Source organism: Dipodomys merriami, unplaced genomic scaffold (assembly GCF_024711535.1).
Source record: "Dipodomys merriami isolate MVZ:Mamm:240054 unplaced genomic scaffold, mDipMer1.0.p SCAF_187, whole genome shotgun sequence".
NCBI lineage: Eukaryota > Metazoa > Chordata > Mammalia > Rodentia > Heteromyidae > Dipodomys > Dipodomys merriami.
The window spans coordinates 1600824-1626465 of NW_027203237.1; the positions used below are offsets into that span (position 1 = coordinate 1600824).

The 25642-nt window shown below is 43.9% G+C and overlaps 1 long non-coding RNA gene across 1 annotated transcript; it reads right to left on the reverse strand.

Moving 5' to 3' along the window:
• LOC138830259 (uncharacterized) lies at positions 1–23847 on the reverse strand. The gene is made up of 4 exons (XR_011372949.1): positions 23293–23847; positions 17729–17833; positions 15870–16025; positions 1–348 (listed from the first exon to the last, which is right to left on the reverse strand). It is a non-coding gene; the product is annotated as an uncharacterized lncRNA (long non-coding RNA).
• Between the last annotated feature and the right edge of the window lie 1795 nt (positions 23848–25642).

Below are 25642 nucleotides of genomic sequence, written 5' to 3' on the forward strand. Positions count from 1 at the left end.
CTCACCAGATGAACAATGTCAAAAGTCCTGCCAGGTATGGATGGCTCTAGTCTGAAATCCTAACTATTCCAGAACTTCACACCCAGAACAGTGCACTTAAAGCCAGCAAGAACAGACCATAGAAATGCAGGCTTGGAGGTTGGAATCAAGTGGTAGAGCACCTGTGATGCACATGCAAACTGAAAGAGAAAGACAGGAGACACAGAAGCAGAGGCAGAGAGACAGATTCATTCAAATTTCTGCTCATGTGCAGACACAGTCATCCCAGGCCTGGTCCATCCACAAACACCACTATATCTCCATGCTTTTTCAGGTCTCTTGTTTCTTCACAGGTTTGTCCACCTCTACCTGAAAGGAAAGAAAATTAGCTTAATTCACACATTTTTCCAGTGTAATCAGGGACTCTGTTTGCTCAGAATATTCTCAAATTTGAAACTCAGCTCCCTCAGCACTCTGATTCCCCTTAGAGAAATGTGGACTCCCAGGGCAGTTGCAATTGTAAGTAATCTGTATAGGAAAAAGGGTCTTTAAAATTTACTGTTTTTATTTTACTGTAAGTCTGAAATAAGAGATTTTTGGATGATGGCATTATGTTAGAATGGCAATTAGGTTTAGAGAGAACACACAAGAAACTGCATTAAAATGGAGGAAAGTTGGGGCAGAAACTACTGACATGGTGCATGGAGACAGGTCCCTCTCTTTTCCCAGTGAAGATGAGCCCTTGAGCTTCGACCCAGCCAGTGTAAATAGTTGTACACAGTCACCTAGAGACTGCCCAAGGAGAAGCGAGGCCAGGATGCCACCTTCCCCCCAGATCCCCCTGCTCCTATACCAAGAAGCCCGAGGGCCACACTTTAAACCTAAGTAAACAAACTAGGCAAGTAAGTAGGAAAACATGCAACATATCTGGAAGGTGAGATGATGACCTGCTGCAGCATTTGGGACAAAAACACCTTAGTGTTCAGGGGACAAATGGGAAGTTACTTAATAAAGTGACATTACTTGAAAGTAAGGGATCGAGATGGATTCACCAAGCTCAGAAGGTACAGACAGCTTGAGGCCAACTTTCAGCTTACTTTTCAACATTTAAAAGTCAGCTCCTTGTCAGCTCTCCTCTCACTGGAAGGAATGCTAGCTGGGGAATCCCCTAGCACTTGTCAATCAGCCTGGCTATGCTGGACTGAGACCTCTGCTGGGGATACTGGGCACACAGCAGTGTGAACATTCTGCATGACTCCCTCCCCTCCTGCAGATCTTCAATTCCACACCTCTCTGCTTTTCCACACCTTAGTGCTGTGGCTGAGTTCTGCACCTCTTTCTCTGGAACAGCTTTGTTCTTAAGCTGTGGACATTACTTTGGGGGCCTTCAAACAGTAGCAGAGTTTGTGAAAAATGGTGACTATCCTGTGAGCCACGCTCTTCCAGCCCCATCACTTATTCCAGCTGGAGGCTATGGCCTCCCCCTGTGCCTGTCCAGAGGGAAGGGCATTTTCCACCAAGTGCCAACTCTCTAGTCTGCTCAGCCAGCTAAAAGAATCCTGGCCCCAGGTTAAGCTAGTACTGGAGCTGTGTGGGGAGCAGAGGGGAAGGACAGGCAGACTGGCACTTTGGCCTCTCTTCAGGCAACTGTTTGTCATCATTTTGCAATTGAATTTCTGAAGACAAACTGAATGTGTTAAGTTGTGCAGCTAAGCTGACTCTCCTTCATGGACAGAGGGCTGGTGGAAAGTGCCTGAGGAGTTGAGGTACAGTGGAATAGCCAAAGGCATCATTTTCCACTCCACACTTCTGGCACTCCCTTTTGAGTTTTCTTGGATGACCAGATAGGTACCCATGGCTTCATTGAACGCTCTGTCCTGGATTGCCTTTTCAATGTCAGCAATGTTGTAACCCATGTCCCATAGGACTGTGACACTAATGGGGTCCAGCTTTCTGGGCAGTGGCTCATCAAGAAGCAGGCCAAACCCCACACCTACAGCCAGCCATGGGTTTCTGATTGACATCCACAGTCAGCAGTTTGGAAAGGAGATAATGTCTCTGTGCAGATAGATAAAGGAGAGCTGTGTAACTGGCCTCAAGGATGTGTACCCATGTCTGCCATCTTCCTCCCCTCAAACAGCAACTTTCCTGTTGTCCTCTCATACAGAAGCATACCTAGGATCCAAATGTCCTCTTTATAAGCATCATACATTTTGTATAGGAACATTTCTAGAAGTCTGAATATCAAGGCTCCACAAAACCCCTTTAGCAATTGCCCCAGCAACACCCTGATGCTCAGCCCCAAATTACTGACTTTGGCATTGCATTTGCCATCCACAGGATGTTCCTGTGTGTGAATCTATTCTTGTGAGGGTAGTGCACAGCACTCACCATCTCCTTGAACAGCCTCCTGGCTTCAAGGTGGTGACAGGAGGATTTGCCAGTCCACCCTGTCCTATACTGGCTGTTGTTACACATTTTGTCATGACTCAATTTCAAGGCCTTTTGAGTCAGGGTAGGGTGGAGATACTGCCTCTTGTCTCCTGAAGTGTTAGTCATTTGGTTTGGACTTTAAATGACATCAAGCTGAAATTATTTACATTGTTTCAAAACCAAACAAATTGATGTTCACATGTTTTTTGGTCATGTGTGGGACTTGAACTCAGGGCCTGGGCAGTATCCTTGAGCTCTAATGCTCAACCACTTTGAGCCACAATGTCACTTACAGTTTCCGGGGTTAACTGAAGATAAGTGTCTCATGGGCTTTCTACTCAGGGTGGCTTTGAACCTAGAACCTCAGGTCTCAGTCCCATAAGGAACTAGCATTACAGATGTGAGCCACCAGTACCTGGCACAAATAGGATTTTAAAAAGATGCCAAGTTTTAACCTTAGACAAGACCATGAGGTCTGAAGGGCTGAGACCTTATCACGACTTCTGCTTGGTAGTTCAAGTTCCTGTCTGCCATTGCTCTGTGAAGGACTCTATGTGTTTCTGAGTTAGCCCACGGCAATCTTTTTATTCCGTATTTTATTTCATTTTTAAAAGGTTTCAGTGACATTATTTTCCAAATATGTTTATGGAACAGCCACCATTGTCAATGGCTGGAAGTGGAACATTTCCCAGGGTGTTATTTTTAATAAGTCATTACTAACCATTATGATGCAGCATGGAACTCGTAATGGCTCTTGAAGGAAGGTGGAATCTTTCCTAATTAGGTTTTTATTATCTGTAAGTAATTGTACAGGACTGGGAATGTGGGTTAGTGGTCGAGTGCTCACCTAGCATGCACAAATCTCTGGATTTGATTCCTCAGTTTCATATACATAGAAAAGCCAGAAGTGGAACTGTGGCTCAAGTGGTAGAGTGCCTCAAGCAAAAGAAGCTCAGAGACAGTGCCAAGGCCAAGTTCAAGACCCAGGACTGGCAAAAACACAGGAAGGGGTAAATGATCTGAATAGAAATTTCAAAAAATAAGAAATGCGGGAGTCCGGGAAGATGGCAGAGGAGAAGCTGGAATCTGAACAAGCACTCACATAGAAAGCAGTTTTAGAGTTCCAGTGAACAGTCCTAAGCCAGAGAATCACACCAAGTGTGCCATCACAGAACAGAGAGTTAGACAAGAGAGGGGAAGCCAAGGCAAAAAGAGACATCTGAGCGCCTGCCAGCAGCTGCCGCTGCGGCGGCAGGGTCGCGGCGGCGACCACCGCCGTGGGGTCATACCTGAGACACAGAGAGTCCGGGATGAAGGAGCCAGATGCAGGGGACTAGCGAATTCTACTCAACCCCAACAAGAACTGACAAGGAAAAGACATCTTCATCCTGCAGTTTGCAGACCAGAGACGACCCAGGATCCAAGATTCGGCGTGAGTACAAGCCCGACGTCCTCACTCCTTCTCAGGGAGCAGAGAGGGGAAGGCCACCCCTCCCCCCCCAGCACCGGTGATCTCCATCTTGGATACCGACAAAGCTCGGAGGAGCTGCTAGCTCCAGCTCAGGCCTTGGAATAAAACGAGTCATTTAGCAGGTCACAAGAACTTACTGGCAAAGTGACCTGCCAGACTCAGCTCCATCCAGGGAAAAGTCACCCAGCTCAGGCGCCAGCCATTGGAGTGGCTTTCCCCACTGGGTAACCAGAGCCAGAAGCTGCCCCTCCCTCTAGCAGCCACCACAATCAATTGAAAAACAGAAACCCTGAGAATGGCTCCAGGCTGGGCACTGTGAGTTTTATCACAAAAAAGCAACAGGGATAAGCTACTGTTTGTTGAAAGGCCTCAACTCTACCCAGAACCTAGACTCATCACTGCATCCCCCTCTTTTGTGATTCTCAAAGCTGATCAACCTCCCAGAAAACTAACCTGGGAAGGGGATCTCAAAATCTTGGGTAAAGCAGAGCATTTTTCTGCCTCTTCCAACAAACCGACTTAAGAAACAAATCAAGCCACAGGACCTCAAGCTGACCAGAGACTCCAACAAGAGTCTGGCTACAGACAAAAGGGAGATACAGGATTCTTCCCACACACACACAAAAAAAAAAAATCAAAGGACTTTTTTTTTTTCTTCTTCTTCTTTTCTTTTTTTCGTTTGTTTTTTGTTTTTTTGTTACCTTATATATATATATATATATATATAATTTTTTTCTCTTCTAAAACTTTTATTAATATTTAATTTTTGCCTCTTCTGAAAAAATAATTGTTTTCCACTAGCTTTTTTTTTTCTCCTCTTATAATTTTTATTTTAGGAATATGTGAATGAGCGTTTTCCTTTCTCTTCTTCTCTTCTTTCTCTTTTTCTTTCTTTCTTAATCATCTTTTTTTTTTGTCTAGCGCTACTGAACTTCTGATCTTTTCTTCTCCATTTCCCATCCTTAAAGTTTTTCACATCTCCTCTATGTCCCTCCCTTTCTGTCAACATATTCACATTCCTCTCTAAAGAGATGGTCTTTTAATCTCTATAATAACATTAATTTTTACGTTTCTATTTTTTTCTGGTCTCTTTTCATTCCCCTTTCCGTCTCTTCCTTTTCTATCTCTCTCTACTTGCATCCTACCCAACCCATTTCCTGCATTATGATTAGGACATAGTTAACTCTCCTTGTGCCTCCCCACACCAATCTATTCCTATTTTTTACCCACATCTCTCCCATTCCTAATAATTTCGGGTTTTCCAAATTCTTTTCTGCACTTCGAAGTCCTTTAACATATAGTTGTTCAATGTTGAATAGATGTATCTGTTGAACTAGATGCTATCTGTAGACTATTGACTGTACAAATGCAAACTTTGGTTGAGGGTTGCCTTAAGATAGTGTTCTAACACAAAACTGGTGCTATCTTCATCTCAAATGGGCACAGTAAGCCGGAAAAACACAAGAAAAATGGCAAATTCGGGTATCTCAATTCCCAGTCCTGATAATCAGGGATTAGAACAGATAAAGAATAATCCAGAGGAGAGTTCCCAAATAGCTCTACAAACACTACTAGCAAACATGATAAATGAGAAGTTTGACAATGTACAAAGGACTCTGTATGAGTGTGATAGGGAGAGAGAGGAGGCATCCCAGAAGTTTATACAGGAATAACATAAGCGTGAGGAAGCTACTCAAAAACTGATACAGGATTTGTGTGAACAACTTGAGAATACTCAAAGAGAAAGGGAGGAATGGCGTGAGCTGGCAAAGAACACTCAAAGAGAACTGCAGGAATCCCAAGAAGGGGAAGAAAGAGAACTGCAGGAATCCCACAGACGGGAGGAAGCTAATCAAAGAGTAATTCAGGAATTGAGAGACCAGGTAGAGAATACACAAAGATCACTAAAGGCATTCATGGAATCCATTAAAAAAGAGCTGAAGGAAGTCAGGGAGACCACAAAGGGAATGCTGAATGGAACCCAACAGAAGGAATGGGAGTCCAAAGAAACCATAACCAATCAACTCAGTGATCTGAGAACAAACACAGAACACCAAATTAAGGAAGTAAAGAAATTCATACAAGACCTAAAACAGAGCTTCAACAAAGAACTTGAAGCCATCAAAGCTGAACAATTAGAAGGAAAAGAGATAAAAAAGAAAGTAGAGAGTCTTGACAGCAGGTTAGACCATGCAGAAGATCGAATCTCAGGGATTGAAGACAGCCTAGATATTATAGAGAAAGTACATGCAACCATCAAAGACAAGTCCAAGAAATATGATAGGTCTATCCAACACCTGGAAGACACCATCAGAAGGCCCAATCTAAGGATAATGGGTGTAGAGGAGCACCTAGAAACATAAGTTAATGGTCTAGGAAATTTGTTCAACAGGATCCTAGCAGAGAACTTCCCAAACATACAAAAAGATAGGCCTATTCAGATAAAAGAAGCTTTTAGAACCCCAAATAGAACAGACCAGAATAGGACAACCCACCGTCACATTATAATCCACACAGGATCAACTCAGACCAAGGAAATGATCCATAAAGCTGTCAAGGAGAAAAGGTTAATCACCTATAAAGGGACACCAATTAGAATTACCTCAGATTTCTCAGCAGAGACAATCAAAGCAAGAAGAGCCTGGAATGACGTATGCCATGCCCTAAAAGCAAACAACTATCAACCAAGAATACTGTACCCAGCTAAACTCTCCTTCATAACTGAAGGCCAAATAAAAACCTTCCATAGCAAAGAAAAATTGAAACAATACATCTCCACCAAACAAGCCCTACAAAAGATTCCTTAAGATGTCCTACACATAGAAAACCAACAAGACCGCAACAAAGGCCCAGAAACTGCACCCAAACTGAGAATCCAAGAACCTTAGGAAGAACCCAGTTTTCACAGCCCCCAAGAAGGTGGATAACATGGCAGGAACTCCCAAATACCTCTCAGTCCTATCTCTTAACGTTAACGGACTGAACTCTCCAATTAAGCGACATAGACTGTCTAGATGGATTAAAAAAAAAGACCCTTCTATCTGCTGCCTGCAGGAGTCACATCATGCCTGTAAAAACAAACACATTTTCAATGTTAAAGGCTGGAACAAATTCTACCAAGCAAACGGCCCTCATAAACAGGCGGGAGTTGCAATCCTAATATCAGATAAAATAGACTTCAAATTAAAATTCGTGAGAAGAGATAAAGAAGGTCGCTACATACTAATTAAAGGATTTCTCCTTCAGGAGGATATTACAATTCTAAATATCTATTCGCCAAACAATGGAGCACCCAAATTTATCAAAGAAACACTACTTTCGCTCAAATCCCATATAGATCCAAAGACATTAATTGTTGGGGATTTTAACACACCACTCTACCCACTAGATAGATCAACTCGGCAAAAACTCAACAGAGAAACCGCAGATCTAAACAGCTGCATAGGTCAACTAGATTTAAAAGACATTTACCGAACATTTCAACCAGCAGCATCAGAATACACGTTCTTCTAAGCAGCACATGGAACGTTTTCTAAAATAGACCACATTTTAGGCCACAAAGCAAACTTGTCTAAATTCAGAAACATTGAAGTTATACCTTGCATTCTCTCTGACCACAAGGGAATAAAATTAGAACTCAACACCAAAAGCCACCAAAGAAAGTCCGGTATCACATGGAGGCTGAACAACACACTGCTGAATCACGAGTGGGTCATGGAAGAGATTAGAAAGGAAATTCAAATGTTCATGCTATTCAACAAAAATGAACACACAAATTACCAGCTCCTCTGGGACACAGCAAAAGCAGTACTCAGAGGCAAGTTTATAGCTCTGAGCTCCTACATCAACAAATTGGAGAGATCTGAAACTAACAATTTAATGACACATCTGAACCTCCTTGATAAAGAGCAGCAAGATAAACCCCAATCCAGTTGACGGAAAGAAATAATCAAAATTAAATCAGAATTAAATGAATTAGTATCCAAAAAAAACTATAGAAAGAATCAACAAAACAAAGAGTTCGTTTTTCGAAAAACTTAACAAAATTGACAGACCCTTAGCAAACCTTATCAGAAAAAGAGAGAACACACCCAATTTAATAAACTCAGAGATGAGAATGGAAACATCACCATGGAAACAACCAAGATTCAGAACATTATAAGGGAATACTTCTCAAAACTTTATGCTAATAAGTTTGAGAACTTGACAGACATGGACCTTTTCCTAGCAAATATTGACATGCCAAAACTAAATCAAGATGAGTTAAACCAGCTTAACAGGCCCATATCAAGCATTGAAATAGAAACTGCAATAAGAGACCTCCCAGTTAAGAAAAGTCCAGGAGCAGATGGTTTTACAGCGGAATTTTACAAGGCCTTCAAAGCAGAGCTCACACCAATACTTCTCCAACTCTTCAATGAAATTGAAAGAGAAAGCTCACTACCGAACACATTCTATGAAGCCATCATAACCCTCATCCCAAAACCAGGCAGGGACTCCTCAAAGAAAGAGTACTATAGACCCATTTCTTTGATGAACATTGATGCAAAACTTCTCAACAAAATTTTCGCCAATCGACTTCAACAATTTATCCACAAATCATACACCATGATCAAACAGGATTCTTTTCAGGGATGCAAAGCTGGTTCAATGTATGCAAATCAATTAATATTATTCATCACATCAACAGGAGCAACAATAAGAACCACATAGTAATCTCAGTAAATGCAGAAAAAGCATTCGAGAAGATCCAACACCCCTTTATGATGAAGGTTTTGGAAAAATTAGGAATCCATGGAACATTCCTCAATACAATAAAAGCTGTATATGACAAACCTACAGCCAGCATTATATTCAATGGTGAAAAACTAAAGCCATTTCCTCTTAACTCAGGAACAAGACAAGGATGCCCACTCTCTCCACTTCTCTTCAATCTAGTATTAGAATGCCTAGCTACAGCAATAAGATAAGATGCAGACATAAAGGGGATCCAAATAGGGAAAGAAAAAAATAAAACTCTCCCTCTTTGCAGGTGACATGATCTTGTATTTAAAGAATCCCATAGACTCCACTCCCAAATTACTCAAGGTGATTCAAAACTTTGGCAATGTAGCAGGTTATAAAATTAACCCCCAAAAATCAATGGCTGTTCTGTATGCCAACAATGAGAAAAGTGTGGCTGAAATTAGGAAAGCAACTCCATTTGTAATAGTCCCACAAAAAATAAAATAACTAGGAATTAACTTACCTAAAGAATTTAAGGACCTCTACGATGAAAACTTTAAAATCTTGAAAAAGGAAATCAACACAGAACTTAAAAAATGGCAAAACCTCCCATGCTCCTGGATTGGCAAGATTAACATCGTGAAAATGGCAATACTTCCCAAGGCTATCTACAAATTCAACCCGATACCTATCAAAATTCCACCCTCATTCTTCAAGGAAATAGAAGAGGCAATCCAAAAATTCATATGGAACAATAAAAGACCCCGAATAGCAAAAACGCTCCTCAGTGGAAAGAACACTGCTGGAGGAATATCAATACCAAATTTCAAACTCTACTATAAAGCCATAGTAATCAAAACAGCTTGGTACTGGCATAAGAAAAGACCTCAGGACCAATGGAATAGAATTGAAAACCCAGAAATGAACCTACAGACCTATAGCCATCTTATCTTCGATAAGGAAACTAAAACAATAGAATGGAAGAAAGACAGCCTCTTCAGTAAATGGTGCTGGCAAAACTGGTTAACTACATGTAGAAAACTAAAACTAGATCCTTATATATCACCCTGCACCAGAATCAGCTCCAAATGGATCAAAGACCTTGAAGTCAAAGCAGACACTCTGAAAACATTACAGGATGGAATAGGAGAAATCTAGGTCTCTTAGCTCAGGACCAAATTTTCTGAATAGAGACCCGGAAACACAACAAATCAAAGAAAGGTTGGACAAATGGGATTGCATAATGTTGCAGAGCTTCTGCAGGGCAAATGACATAGCTAGCAAGATCAATAGAATGCCCACCGATTGGGAGAAGATCTTTACTAGCCATACAACAGACAAGGGTCTCAAATCTAAAATATATTTGAACTCAAAAAATTAAACCACCCAACAACAAATCCTCAAAGAAAAAACTGCCCAATAAATCAGTGGGCGAAAGTCTTAAAGAGAAGCTTCTCTGAAGAAGAAAGGATGGCCAATAGACACATGAAGAAATGTTCAACATCCCTAGCCATAAAAGAAATGCAAATCAAAACAACATTGAGATATCACCTCACTCCAGTTAGAACAGCAAAAATCAAGAACTCTAACAACAACAGATGCTGGAGGGGATGTGGACAGAAAGTAACCTTACTTCATTGTTGGTGGGAATGTAAACTTGTTCAACCACTTTGGAAAGCAGTATGGAGGTTCCTCAAAAGACTTCACATAGATCTCCCCTATGATCCAGCAATCCCACTTTTGGGCATTTACCCAAATGTTTACAAACAAGACCACACTGAAGCTACCAGCACAACTATGTTTATTGCAGCATTATTTACCATAGCTAAGATATGGAACCAACCCAGATGCCCCTCAGTAGATGAATGGATCAAGAAAATGTGGTATATATACACAATGGAATTCTATGCCTCCATCAGAAAGAATGACATTTCCCCATTTGTTAGGAAATGGAAAGGTTTGGAAAAAATTATATTAAGTGAAGTAAGCCAGGCCCAAAGAAGCATAGGTCCCATGGTTTCCCTTATTTGCAATGTCTAGTATAGGTATGAGTCAAGCGGAAAAGGTCAGATAATGTGATTTTCGGAATATGAACCCTTAAATATGTATTTTAATGTTTTCGTTTCTTTCATGCATGTGTTTCTAACGCATTTATAAGATTATTTCTTTGTTGCTTTGTATGTCCCTCCCCCACAGTGTAACCCCCGCTTTCACTATATTTGATGTCAGTATAACATGTGGAGGAGATGGGGACAAACAAGTGGTTTAAGGTTTCAGGTGGACCTGTTGCAACAATGAGAAGTACAAAATGTCATGTCAAAACCAGCTTTACAATGTCGGTGTGGGGGCAGGAGTGGGGTATGATTGGGTGGAGGGGAGGGGGGAGGCTGGGAAGGGAGGTGAAGGTAAACAAAGGAGGAGGCTGCAATGCTTGGTAAGAAATGTATGCATTATCCTGCCCATGTAATTGTAACCCCTCTGTACAGTATGTTCTCAAATAAAATAAAATAAAACGAAAAAAAAAAAAGAAATGCAAATAGCCAAAAATATATGAAAAAAATGTCCAGTGTCTTTAGCCATGCTGGAAAACTTTTTAAAAAAATCAAAACGATAGAAAGATAACATATGCTGGCTAGGATGTAGAGAGACAGATTGTAAATTGATACAAGCATTATGGTAAACAATTTGAATGTCTCTAAATAAATACATGAGCTCACGTACAATTATACTATGTCTATTTCAAGATTATTTATACCAGCTTGGCTATAGAATCAGTCTAAATGTCTATCAATGGAGAAATTGGTAATGATCTTTCTCTTTCACACACATATATACATGCACACACACACACACAAAGGAGAATTTTCCAGGCATAACAGTGATTGGAAAGCTATCATTTGGAGCACAATGGAGGCAAGGATTAAGTAAAGTTATCGAGACAAATGGCCCAGGGTCGCTCAGATATGTAGAGAACAATGACGACCATGGACTAGTGCTGACCAGAGGTTGGGGAGGAGGAATGAAAAGGGGAAAGGTGAGGTTTGTTTGATCAGTGTGTCATGTCCTGTGTATGATTACTACTTGCTTATAAAAAGTATCAATATTAAGATTGTCATCTTCCATGACCAGAAGAGAACCGTTTTCTCCTGCCTACATGACTCCACTGCAGCCTAGGCCCCTGCCCCTGGCCCTAGGTGGTCTTCCCATTCGCCCTACTATGTCCCTCCCAAAATCATCCTTGTAAACACAACCCACAGCATACTATTCTCTGTGTGTATGTGAGTGTGTGTGGGTGCAAGCACAGGCCAATATGTGGACTTGAACTCCCTGTTCAGTGTGAATGCTCTACTCCTTAAGCCACAGCTCCACTTCCAAGTTTTCTGGAATCATGCAATTTTCTACCCAGAATAGATTTGAATAATGACCTGTCAGCAGCCAGCCCTAGAATACTTTATCTGCATGCATGTTCTATTTACTATAGCACCATTTACAATAATATAGGGAATCATTCAAGTGTCCATCACTGGACGAATAAAAAGACAGTACATACATATTGTAGTACATTATTCAGCCTAAAAAAATAAAAATAAAACTGCCTGGTACAGGTGGCTCCTGCCTGTCATCCTATCTACACAGGAGATAGGAGGATTGAAGTCAAAGCCAGCCCAGGCAGGATATCCATGAGAGTCTTACTTCAAATATCCATCAGAAAACCAGGAATGGAGCTGTGCCTCAAAGTGGTAAAGTGATAGTCTGGAGCTAAATGCTCAGGGACCACTTACTGTCCCTAATTCAAGCACCAAAAAGGAACCAGAAAAAAGAAACCAACACTCAGACACTATGGATGGATCTGGAGGACACTCAGTTTCATGAAGTAATACAGCCAGAGGAACACCAATATCACACACACCCTTTCATATTTAAAGAAATGTGGCTTTAGAGTAGATAGGAGAACCACAGGACATTGTTGAAGCAGCCTCCTTTGGTGAAGTGGAGAGCCTCTGCTACCAAGAGGCTCCTGTGACTTCTCTGATCCTGTTCTCTCCACTGAGCCCAGGCTTCCTTGCTGCAGCCACACTGGCATTTGCACTGTAGGATCTGGGGGCCACTGCTATTCCAACTGCCTGGAATGCGTTTCCCGACACCCAGCTGCTCACTCCCCTATTCTTCCCCCAAACCCCCTTGCCAAACAGGTCTACTCTGATACTTAAAAATACAACCTTGTGCACATGTGTACACAACACACATCTGCAAACACACAAAAACACAGAGTATTTCCAACACTCATCCTGATTCTTTCTGCCTTAATCTTCCTTTTCATATATACTATGTAGTACTTTTATAAGTTTGGGTATTCTCACTCTCCATGCTTGAGTGTAAACCCACAGAGATAATTTTATGCTGTTCTCAGCATTCTGTCAGTCTTCAGCATGATGTCACTCATCCTGTAGGCACTCAGTAAATGTCCATTGAATGAAAGCCTACCCATTCCCTCACACATTTATTCAACAAGTATACTGCCATACATGGTCAAAGCTCTTTCCTACTGTTTTCCCATGACTCCTCTACACAACCCCTGTCACCCTTGCCTCGTGGTCTCCCCACCTGTGTTCCCAAGCCCTTTGCCTAAAGCTTTGTGACCCTCAATTTTACATATGGAGATGGTGTGCACACACCAAATAACCTGTTCCTCCTCTGGGAAGCCTTTCCATACCATCTGAACTCCTTACTGGAGTTCTTCCAAGTCTCTCTGTAAGCCATGAACCCGTCCTAGCTAATGGTCTGTGTGACATTGTGGCTAACCTGTGGAACCCTCATCCTCAGGCCAACTTTTCGTCTTCTCTCCAAGTACTGAGCCAAATGCACTCCAGCTGTTCCACAAAGGTTTAGGAGTGTTCGAGGATGCCCATGCATCATACTGTCAATTGAAAAGTCAAAGGAATACCTGAGTTTTGGAGAGTGAGCTCATCTGGCCCCAAAAGACTGGCATGAAATCATAAAATGACTTGCCTCCTGGTTGGCACAAGGCCCTGCCCACAGCCCCAAGGGTACACAATGCTCCTCTCCCTCATCTCCATAATGCAACCCAACACTGAAATCCCACCCAGTGCAGCAGTGACGAGGCACCCTATCTACTGCCCTGGGACTACTAGAAACTAGCTTCAAGCCAAACCCACTGCCGGGAACTGAAACCTAGTCCCTCATTTCAGGACCCCTGAGACAACGAAAAAGAACTTAGAAACCATGGAAATTCACAGTACGTCCCTCCCCATCCACCCATTTCACTGACCAATGATCCTTGCGGAATTCAGAAGTCCCTAGTTTCCTCCTCTCAGCTCTCCTTCAGCATCCGGGTCAACCCTGTCTATCAGCAAGGTGCCCATTTCTTGTATATTTTTGGCTCTCAGTGCTTCTGTAACAAAAATCCTATCTTATTCTCTGGGAAGAGCTCTGTTCCCTAATTACCCCAGAGATATACCACTGTTTCACTGGGAGCCTCAGCCATCTCCTGCTGCAAATCTCATCAGTCTGCCTTGCACGCTCAGTCTCTTGACTCCGGTGAACATACAACAGAGGTCCAATGTGTCCAACACCTCCCCATCACACACCTGTCTTCCAAAGGCAGAATCACCCTCAGTACTTCCATCGTGTAGAAATCTAATGTGCTGCTGAATGAATATCACAGTGTTGGAGGTTCATATCCAATCTTACTGAATTTCTGCTCATGTCCACATGTACTCATCTCCATCCACATGCTCCTATATTTTCATGCTTTCTTAGGTCTCTTGCTCATTCAAAGGTTTCTCCACCTCTAGTTGATAGGAAGGAAAAGTATTGTATTTCCTACATTTTTTGGTTCAAAAATGGGCTCTGGAGTCTTATAGTGTGGTAATATTTGAAACTCAGCTTCCTCCACACTATGTGCCCTAGGACAATAATCAGGCCCTACTCTTCTTCCATGAGACCTAGAGGCTTCCCCTGGGAACTGACAAGGAAAAGGAAGCACCATGCCCAAGCCTGGTGCTCTGGGGAAGGTGGTGTCAACTGGAAGCATCTTTGGGGACTCAAAGGGTCTCTCCTAAGAATCTGACAAATCCCAGTGTTGAAACCCTTGTATTATGGAAATGTAATTCTCTATCTTTTCATTTTCCACATGCAGCCCAACCCAATACCCTTTCCTACCCCAAACATTTTTAAGTTGTCCCTCATACAAGTACACAATTTCCTTTTGTCATAACAGAGAAACCAACCTGTGCTGTACCAGATTCACAAAGTCTAGGTGCTAAAGGCTCACCTGTATAATCCTAACTACTGCACACGCTGACACTGAGAAGACAGTAGATAAAGCCAGCCTGAGCAGACTCCATGTCCAACTCTGTAGAAAATCAGGCCTAGAAGAGTGACTCCACTGGTAGAACATCAGCCAGAAAAACACCCACACTCAAGAGAGAGAAAGGGAAAGAGGGGACCTGAGGGGGAGAAAGAAAATGGACAGAGAGAAAAACAGAGGGACATGTATACATACCTAAAGACAGAGAGACAAAGAGACAAATTCAGGAGAAAGGATTGAGTGAGAAGGAATGGGATAGGGAGAAAATGATTAGAGGGAGGAGAAGAGGAGAAGAAGAATGGTGGTGTAAAAAAGGAGAGATTAGAGACAGTAAAGGGGAGGATGGCCCAAGGAAAGGCCACAGAGGAAAAAGGAGACTGAAAAACAGAGTTCAAGCCAGCACACTCCGAAATGCATACACACAAAAACAAAAAGAGAATAAAAAAGCATTGAGAAATCATGGAAATTAATATTACTTTCCTCCCCAAATGCCCTATTCACTGAACACTGTTCCATGAGGAGTTCACCATTCCTTACTTTCCTCCTCAGCTCTCTTTGAGTATCAGTATCAACCCTGTCTTAAACCAGTTATGCATCATTTGTCTATTTGGAACCTTATTGCTTCTCTCACCAGAAACCTATCTCATACTTTGAGAATAGCATTGCTCCCCAAATACCCCTGAGCATTACCACTGATCCACCAGGAGCCCCAGCCCTCCTCTTGCCTCTAATCTCATCAGTCTACTCTTCAGGTTCAGCCTTCTGACCCAGTGTACACATAGAAAACGTCAGGTTTGCCCAACTCCTCCCCATCACACACTTCTCACCCAAAGGCAGCATCAATCCTCAGCACGGCCTTTGTGTGCAATTCTACTGCCCTGGGTGAACCAATACAAATAATCTAGTGTGAAGGGTCATATATAATCTTACTGAATTTTTGTTCTTGTGGGAAGGCAGTCATCCCAGGAAGGGTCCATCCACGGGTGTGGTCCATATACAACCAATGTCCGTCCAGGCTATGTCCTTCCACAGATCCCAGTTTATATCCATGATTCCTGAGGTTTCCTGTTCCTTTACCACCTCTAGCTGAAAGGAAGGGAATATATTTTAATTCATACACTTTGTGGTTCCAAAAATGGCCTCTTGATGTTCAGAATGTTCAAATATTTAAAACTTGGCTCCGATAGCATTCTTTATTCCACACGAAGAAAAATTGGGCTCTGCTATTCTTCCATGAGGCCTAAAGTATTTACTGGGAAATGGAAGCACCATGCCCATGCTGGGTGCTCTGGGAAAGGGGGCCTCTCTGGGGACTCATACAGTCTCTACTAATATTCTGACACCTCTCAGTGCACCTTTAAAGTGCACATGTCATCCTTCCCTGTCCATTTACACCAACCCATTACACCCTTGCTTCCACAACCAATTGTAAGGTGACTCTTACACAGCTGTCCCTCATATAAATACACAAATCCCCTTTCAAAACAGAGAAAGCAACCTTTGCCTCACCAGATTAACAAAGCCAATTGCCTTCCCTGATGCTGTAGGCTCATTTCTGTAATCCTACCTATCTGCCAAGTTGACACCTTGAAGATTGCATTTACAGCAAGTCTGGGAAGACTCCATCTTCAAGTAACTAGAGAAATGCGAGCCTGGAAGTGTAACTCAAGCAGGAGAGAACCAGACATATCCATGAAAACTGAGAGAGAGAGAGAAAAGAGAAAGACAGAGAGGGAGAAAGGGAAAGAAGAAATAAGAGAGAAGTGTAGAGAGAGAGGAGTAGTGAGGGAGGTGGGGAGAGAGAGACAGGTTCAAGAGCGGGAAGAGAGGGAAAGGGAATGGTAGAGGGAAGTAGAACAGCAAGAAGAGGAACAGGAGAATTAGAATAGCAGTAGTTATGGGAGGAGTGAAAACAATGAAGAGAAATGGTGGGGAGGAGCAGGGAGAATGTGAGAAAAGTGGAGAGAGAACAGAGATGGCAAAGGATACAGAGCATAAGAAAAAAAAGCACTGAGGTGTAGCAGCACACACAAACACATACACACAACAAACAAAAGGAAACAATAAAAGAATAACGATTGAGAAATCTTACAAATCAACAGTTAATACCTTCCCAATCACTTTCTTCACTGAAGAATGGCACATGTGGAATTCAGGATTCCTCAGTTCCCTTCTTAACTTGCCTCCTGTCTTCTCCTTTACATTTAGTGTCCACTCTGTCATTTACTTTGTACCCATCTTTTCCCTCTTGTAGCTCATATTGGGACTCTTACCAGAATCACATTTTGTTCTTTCAGGGGAGATCTGCTCCCGAATAGCTCTGAACTGGACCACTGATCCTACCTCCTGCAGAAAATCTCATCAGTCTGCTCTGCAGGCTTAGCCTCCTGATATCAGTGCACACATAGCAAAAGCCAGGTGTTGGGGCTGGGAAGGTGGTTCAGTGGTAGAGTGCTTGCCTTGCATGCATAAGTCCCTGGGTTCGATTCCTCAGCATTGCATAAGCAGGGAAAAAAGGTGGAAGTGGAGCTGTGGCTGAAGTGGTAAAGCGCTAGCCTTGAGCTGAAGAGCTGAGGGACAGTGCCCAGGCCCAGAGTTCAGGCCCCATGACAGGACCCCCTTCCCTCAAGAAAAAAAAAATGTCAGGTGTGCCCAATTTCTCCCCATCACACACTTGTCTCCCAAGAGCAGACAGCATCATCCTGCACCACTCCCTCTCTGTGGAAATCTCATGGCCCTGGCTAAACCAACACAAATAACCCAGTGGAAGAGGTCATATTCAATCTTACCGAATTTTCACTCCTGTCCAGATGCAGTCATCCCAGCAGGGTCCATCCACAGGCACCACTGTATCTTTATGCTTTCTTAGGTCTCGTGCTCATTCACAGGTTTCTCTGATAGGGAGAAAATGTATTTAATGCATACATTTTCTTTCATTAAATAATGAGCTCTGGATGTTCAGAATGTTCTCAGATTTGAAACTCTGCTCCCCTGGCAATCTGATTTACTAACCAGAAAACTTGGGCTCTGCTCTTCTTCCATGAGGCCTAAAGTCTTCACCTGGGGACTGCTAGGGGAAAGGAAGCACCCTGCCCAAAGCCTGGTGTTTGGGGGAAGTTGTGTCAGTAGGGGGACTCCCTGTGGATGAACAGATTCTCTACAATACCTCTCACTCCTTTCTGTGCTGACATACTGGCACTGTGCACAGGTTCTTTCCACCCTGTCCATTCTGCACAACCACCCAACACATGTTTCCCTCCTCAAACAGTTCCAAGATGTCTCTCACACATCTGTCCCTCAGATAAGTACACAAATCCCTCTGCTACACCAGATTAACAAGGTCAGAAACATTGCTGATGGTGGTGGATCATGCTTGTAATCATAGTTCTTCCAAAAGGTGACACCAGAAGATCAGAATTTAAACCAGCCAGGGCACACTCTATCTTCAATTAAGTAGAAAAATGCTGGCTTAGAGGTGTGACTTAAGTGATAGAGCAAGAGCTATGAACATGCCAACTCAAAGAGAAAGATCTAGAGAGGCAGGAGAGAAAAAGACAGATTTGTGAGTACAGTGGATGGGAGAGAGAATAGAAGAGGAAGAGAAGAGGAGAGAGAAGAGGGAAAGGGGAAGAAGAGACGGAGAGGAATGGCTTGGAGGGAAGTGAGCTGGAAAGGGGAAGAGAGACAGGAAATAGGGAGAAAGAAGAGACAGAAAAGGAGACAAAGAGAAAATCACTCAGTTCAAGTGCCAGTACCAGCACACACTCACAAACACATGCACACAACCACAAAATAACCCAAAGAAAATAAAATCAAACGAGAGACACAACATGGAAATCAACAGTAATTCCCTGTCCACCCGTCTTCACTACAGATGGTTCCATGTATAATTCAAGAAACCTTAGCTTCCTCCTCTCAGCTCTCCTTCAGCATCAGTGTCAACCCTGTCTATCAGCAAGGTGCCTATTATTTGCCCAATTTTGGCCCTCATTGCTTCACTCACCAGATTCCCCTCTCATTCTTTCAGCTGAGTTCTGTTCCCCAAGTGCCCCTGAGCCAGCCCACCTCCTGCTGCAAATCTCATAAGTTTGTCCTGCAGCTTCAATCTCCTGGACCCAGTGCACATATAGCAAAGGCCAGGTGTGCCCAAGTGCTCCCCACGGCTCATCACCTAAAAGCAGCACCAGCCCTCAGCATTGCCTCTGTGTGGATTTCTAATATCCTAGCTGAACCAACACACATAACCCAGTGGTGGAGGATGATATCCTATCTTAACAAATTACTTTTCATGTGGGAACACAGTCTACCCAGGCAGGGTCCATCTTCAGGTAAAGCCCATCCAGGCCCTGACCATCGGAACTACTTATAAGCAGAAGGACACAAGCAACTACTATTATCCACACTTTCTCAGGTCTCTTGCTCCTTCAGAGATCACTCTCACTCTGGTGAATGGAAAGAAAAAATGCTTTAATTCATATACTTTGTAATACCAGAAATTGACTCTGGATGTTAAAAATGTTCTAATATTTGAAACTCAGCTTCCTTCCCTCCATGGTTCCCATAGGAAAAAAATCAGGCCCTCCTATTCTACCATGAGACCTATATTCTTCCCTTGGGAACTTACAGGGAAAACACCATGGCCAAAGTCTATGCTCTGGGGAAGCAGGTTCAGCTGGGGCCTCTTTGGGGAGTCTCACAAGGTCTCTACTAAGAACCGGACACCTCTCAGTGTTGACACCCTTGCACTGTGGAAATGTAATTCTCTGCCTATTGTCATCCTACACACTAGCCCACCATAGCCTTCCTTTCTAAACACTTGTGAGTTGTACCTTACACAGCTATCCCTCACATAAGCATACCAATCCCTTTTGAAACAACAGACTAACCAACCCGTGCTCTACCAGATTCACAACGTCCAAAGAACTGCTAGCTCCTGGAGGCTCATGTGTGTAATCCAAACTATTCTACTAGTTGACATTGGGAAGTCTGCAGACAAAACCAGCCTGTGTAGACTCTACTTATTGCAACCAGAAAAATTCAGGACTAGAGGTGTGACTACAGAGGTAGATCACCAGCCAGAAACATGTAAACTGAAAGAAAAATGAGAGTGAGAGACTGAGACAGACAGAGAGAGAGAAAGAGAGAGAGAGACAGAGACAGACAGACAGACAGACAGACAGACAGACAGACAGACAGACAAACAGACAGACAGACAGAATCAGCGGAAAGAGACAGAGACAGATTCAGGAGGAAGAAAAGGGTGAGATGGAATGGGAAAGGGAGAAGAGGGGAAACATCAGAAATGAAGGAGAAGAGGAAAATATGAGGGAGTAGGAATGAAGAGAAATGGTAGAGGGGGGAGAGCAAAGAAAGTCCAGGAGGAAAAGGAGACTCGGAGAGAAAACCAGACAAGTATAGAGTACAAGCCATTATACCACCACACGCTCACAAATGGATCCAATAATAAAGAAAAAAGAAAGACAATAAAGAAAAATCATGGAGACATCATGGAAATTCACAGTTCTTCCCTCCACACCCACCCTCTTCAATGAACTCTGGTCCATGTGGAGTTCAGGACTGTTAGCTTCCTCCTCTCACCTCTCCTTCAGCATCAGTTTCAACCCTGTCCATCACCAAGATGCCTGTCCTATGACCACTTTGGCCCTCACTGCTTTTCTCACCAGAAACTCATTATTTGAGAAGAGCTCTGTTCCCTAAATACCCCTGAGGTGCACCACTGATCCCACAGGAGCCCCAGCCCACTTCCTGCTGCAAATCTCATCATTATGCAGTGCAGGCTCAGCCCTCTGAGCCCAGCCCCCCCCATAGCAAAGGCCAGCTGTGCCCAACTCTCCCCATCCCACACTTGTTACTCAAGGGCAGCATCCGCCCTCAGCACTGCCTCTGTGGGAATCTAATGACCTTGCTGAATCAAAACAAATTTCACAGTGGAGAAGGCTCACATCCAATCTCACTGGATTTCTGTGGAAATGCAGTCAGCCCAGGCAGGGTCCAGCCACAGGCACCACTATATAGCCATGCTTTCTCGGGTCTCCTGTTCCTTCACATAATTCACCACCTGTAGCTGAAAGCAAGGGAATATATTTTAACTGGTACACTTTGTGATTCCAAAAACGGACTCTTGCTGGTTCTCCCTGCAGAAAATTAGGGTTTACTTTTCCATGAGTCCTACAGTTTTTCCCAGGAAACTGCCAGGGGAAAGGAAGCATCATGCCCAAAGCCTGGTGCTCTCGGGAAGGGGGTGTCAGCTGGGGGCTTCCCAGGAAACTACCAGAATCTCTAGAAAGATATGACAACACTGAGCGCTGACCCTTTGTGCAGTACACATGTTCCTCCCTCCCTGTCCATTTGCACACCAGGCCACCACCCCCTTCCTTCAACACCATTTGTAAGGTGTCCCTCACACAGCTGTCCCTTACAGAACTACACAAAACCCTTTCAAATAACAGAGAAGGCAACCTGTGCTACACCAGACTAACAAAGTCTAATGTGTTGCCTGATGCTGGAGGCTCTTGCCTGTAATCCTAGCTATCCCACAAGTTTACCTGCAACATTATACAGACAGCACTTTGGGAAATTCCTTCCTCAATTAACTAGAGAAATGAAAGCCTGGAGGTATGACTCAAGTGGGAGGGAACTAGTTATGACCATGTAAACTGAAAGAGATGAAGAGAGAGATAGGAGAGACAGAGAAAAAGACATTGTGAGAGACTGATTCAAGAGCAGGGAGAGAGGAAGACAGAATGGAACAGGAAGATTCATGAGGAGGGAATAGGAAGAGAAGAAGAGGGAGAAGAATGAAAGGGGAAGAATAGGAGGAATGTAAGAGGGAGAAAGAAAATTAAGGAAGGTAGTTGGGATGGGGTGGAGAGGTGAGAAGGTGAGGATGAGAAGAGAGTGCAAAGGAGACAGAAAGAGAGAAAAGCAGAGTTCAAGCTCCAGTACCAGTACACATGCAAAACACATACACACAACAAGCCAACATGAGATAAAAGAAAAAGCATGAAGAAATCAAGGAAAGTCAGAGAACTTCCCTCCCCACCCACCCTCTTCACTAAATACTGGTCCATGTGGAGTTCAGGATTCCTCAGCTCTTTCCTGACCATCCTGAGTTGTCATACAGCATCAGTGTCAGTCCTTTCTTTCAATAAGGTGCCCATCCTTTACCCTCTTTTGGCCTTCCTTGTTTCTCTCACCACAATCCCATCTCATTCTTTGAGGGGAAATTTGCTTCCCAAATGGCCCTGAGTTTGATCTGATTCACCCAGAGGTCCAGACCACTTCCTTCCACTGTCTACTCTGAAGGCTCAGCTTCTTGACCCAGAGCACAAATAGCAAAGGCCATGTGGACCCAACTCCTCCCCATCACTCCCTTGTCACCCCCCGAAGCTGAACCAACACATATGACCCAGTGGTGGAGGGTCACATCCAATGATACCAAGTCTCTGCTCATATTCAGAAACAGTCAGCCCAGTCAGGGTCCATCCACAGACAAAGTCCACCAAGCATCCATCCACAGGCACCACTGTATCTCCATACTTTCTCAGGAATTGTGCTCCTTCTCACGTTTCTCCACCTCTACCTTCAAAGAAGGGATATTATTCTACTTCATATCCTTGGCCAGTCTAAACAGTGGCGCTGGTTGGTCAGACTGTTCTCTTATTTGAAACTCAGCTAACCCAACCTTCTGCTTCCCCTTAGAGAAAATGGGGGCTCATGGGAGGAGTTGCAATTCAAAACAACCTGTCTAGGTAATAGGGTCTCTTTGATAGTGAGCAAATAAACAACTCTGAAAAAAGAGATTCTTGGATGATGGTTTTATGTTGGGATTATGATGAGATTTAGAGAGAAATCACACAGGCAGGAGAGTGCATTGAAATGGAGGAAAGTAGGGGAGAAAACATTGAAAGTGCACTGGGTGAATGGCGACAGGTATCTCTCCATTCCCAGTGAAGATTTGCCTTTATGCTCCAACCTAGCCAGGGTAACTAGTGTGCTCAGGTGTTGTACCCAGTCACCTAGAGACTGCGGAAGGAGAAGCAGAGTCCAGGATGTGTCCTGCCCCTCATATGCATGGATTCCTATACCAACAAGCTCAAAGGCCTCACCTTGAACCGAACTAAAGAACTCAATAAACTGGCAAGTAGGGACACAAGCAACCTACCTGGAAGGTGAGATGACCCGCTGCAGAATTTGGGACAAAAACACCTTAGTGTTGAGGGCACAAATGGGAAAGGTTGTTCAATGAAGTGACAATACTCTTAAGTAAGGGATCAATGTGGATATGCCCAGCTCAGAAGGTACAGGCAGCTTGAGGCCCCTTTCAGCTTACCTTTCAGCATTGGAAAGCCTTGGTGATGTCAGCTGTCCTTTCTCCAGAAGAAATCCCTGCTGGTGAATCACACAACCTGGCCATGCTGGCCTGAGACGTCCGCAGGGTGAACTTCCTGCACGACTCCTTCCCCACTTGCAGCTCTTCAATTGCACACCTCTCTGCTTTTCCACACACCAGATAGTCACCCCGAAGGTCTGAGTCTGGTGGGTGGTTTTCAATTTTGCTGTTTCAGAGTTCTGTACCCATTTCTCTGGGCCAGCTTTACTCTCAATCTGTGGACATTACTTTGGGGCATTCATGACTTACAGCTCTTCAATTCCACACCTCGCTGCTTTGGCACACCCCAGTTAGAGTTACCCCAAAGGTCTGAGTCTGGTGGGTGGTTTTCAATTCTGCTGTTTCAGATTCCTGTCCCCCTTTCTCTCGGACAGCTTTACTCTCAATTTGTGGACATTACTCTGGAGCCTTCACACAGCAGCAGATTCTTCAAAACATAGTGACTATCCTGTTAGCCACCCTCCTCCAGCCCGTCTAATGTTCCACCTGGGGCCTATGGCCTCCCCCTGAGGCTGCGCAGTGGGAAGAGCATTTCCCACTGAGTGGGAACTGTCTAGTGTGCCCGAGCAGCTAAAATAATCCGGGCCCCAAATGAAGCTGGAACTGGAGATCTGCAGGGTGTATAGCGGAAGCACAAGCAGACTGGCACTTCGGGTTCTCTTCAGAGGTAACTGAAATTCTGAGGACAAGCTGAAGGCCTGAGGTGCAGAAAAGGTTGCTCTTTTTCATGCAGGGAGAGGGCTGGTGGGATTTTCCTCAGGAGTTAGGCATGGTGGACTAGCCAAAGGCATCGTTTTTGGTTCTACACTGCTAGCATTCTCCTTGAAGTGTTCCTGCATGAGCAGGTAGGTGCCCATGGCTTCATTGAATTCTCGGCCCTGGATTGCCTTTTCAATGCCAGCTACGCTGTACCCCATGTCACACATGACTGTTACAATAATGGGGTCCAGCTTTTTGGGAAGTGGCTCATCAGGAAGCAGGCCAAATCCCATACCTAGAGCCAGCCATGGGTGCTGCATTATTTTCTTAATAGCAGGCCTCAGATTGAAGTCCACAGTCAGCAGTTTAGAAAGGAGATCACGGCCCATTGCAGATAGGTAAAGGGGACCGGTGTACCTGGACTCTAGGATTTGTTTCTCTATCTGAGTCATCTTATACCCCTCAAATGGGAACTTTCCTGTTGTCATCATATATAACAGGATGCCCAAGTCCCAAAAGTCCACCTTGTACCCATCGAACATGTTGTATAGGAACACTTCAGGAGGGTGGAATATCAAGGCTCCACAAACCCCCTTTACCAACTGCCCTGGGGACACCCTGATGCTAAGGCCAAAATCACTGACCCTGGCATTGTGGTTGGTGTTCAACAGCAAGTTGTCGACCTTCAGATCTAGGTGTGCAATACCGTTCTCAGCTCTTTCTTGAGAAGAACTTTGACCGCCACTGTGGTGTCTGTGAGGCAGTGATGGGCCAGTTTTACATAGCCAAAGCTGCCGTAACCAATGACCTCTCTTAAATTGTACTTTCCAATGACAGTGATCTCCTCCTCCCTGGGGAAGGAACTAAAGTTGTATATTAACATCTTGCAGCTGGGATGGCAAGTGATCAAGAATAAGAATTATCTAAGATAATCTAAATAGAGTTAGTAACTTATAAATCTTAAAAGGAAACTACCAACGAACAAGTAAATACAACCCCCACCCCTGACAAGTAAATGAAATCCCCAAACCCAAACAACAAAACCACCACTCCTCCCCACACCCAAAGAAAGCAGCCAAGTAGCTCGTAGTCCATCCAGCGGATCAGCAAGTAAAAGCTCCCAGCGCTGTAACTGACAAAGCTGGAGAGCAGCTGCTTCTTATATACCCTGCTGGGAATGCCTCACAATGCCCTGTGATGTCAGGGGCAGATGGACCAATCACAAGTCAGGCCATTGACATAAGTGAGGAAGTGGACCAATCAGAGCCCAGTTCACACCCGCTGGCAGTGGGCACATGGTAGGATGCTCTTCCTGCTACCATGGCAGCCACGTGGGAATCATGAGGACATTGAGCAGTGGCCCTTATATTTCTTGGGGTTTGGGAATCCTAGGATGGTCCCTGGGAGGGAATCACCCACTGGCCTCTTTATGAGACAATCCAGAGAGCAAGACAATCCTTGCAGGCACCATAAGAAGTGAACAAAACAAGTTTACACTATTAACCCCAGAAAGGTCTCTTGAGACTACCTTGTCCGGGGCTAGATACCCAGAACCAAGAGCAGCCTCAGCCACCAAACCTCCAAACCTCCA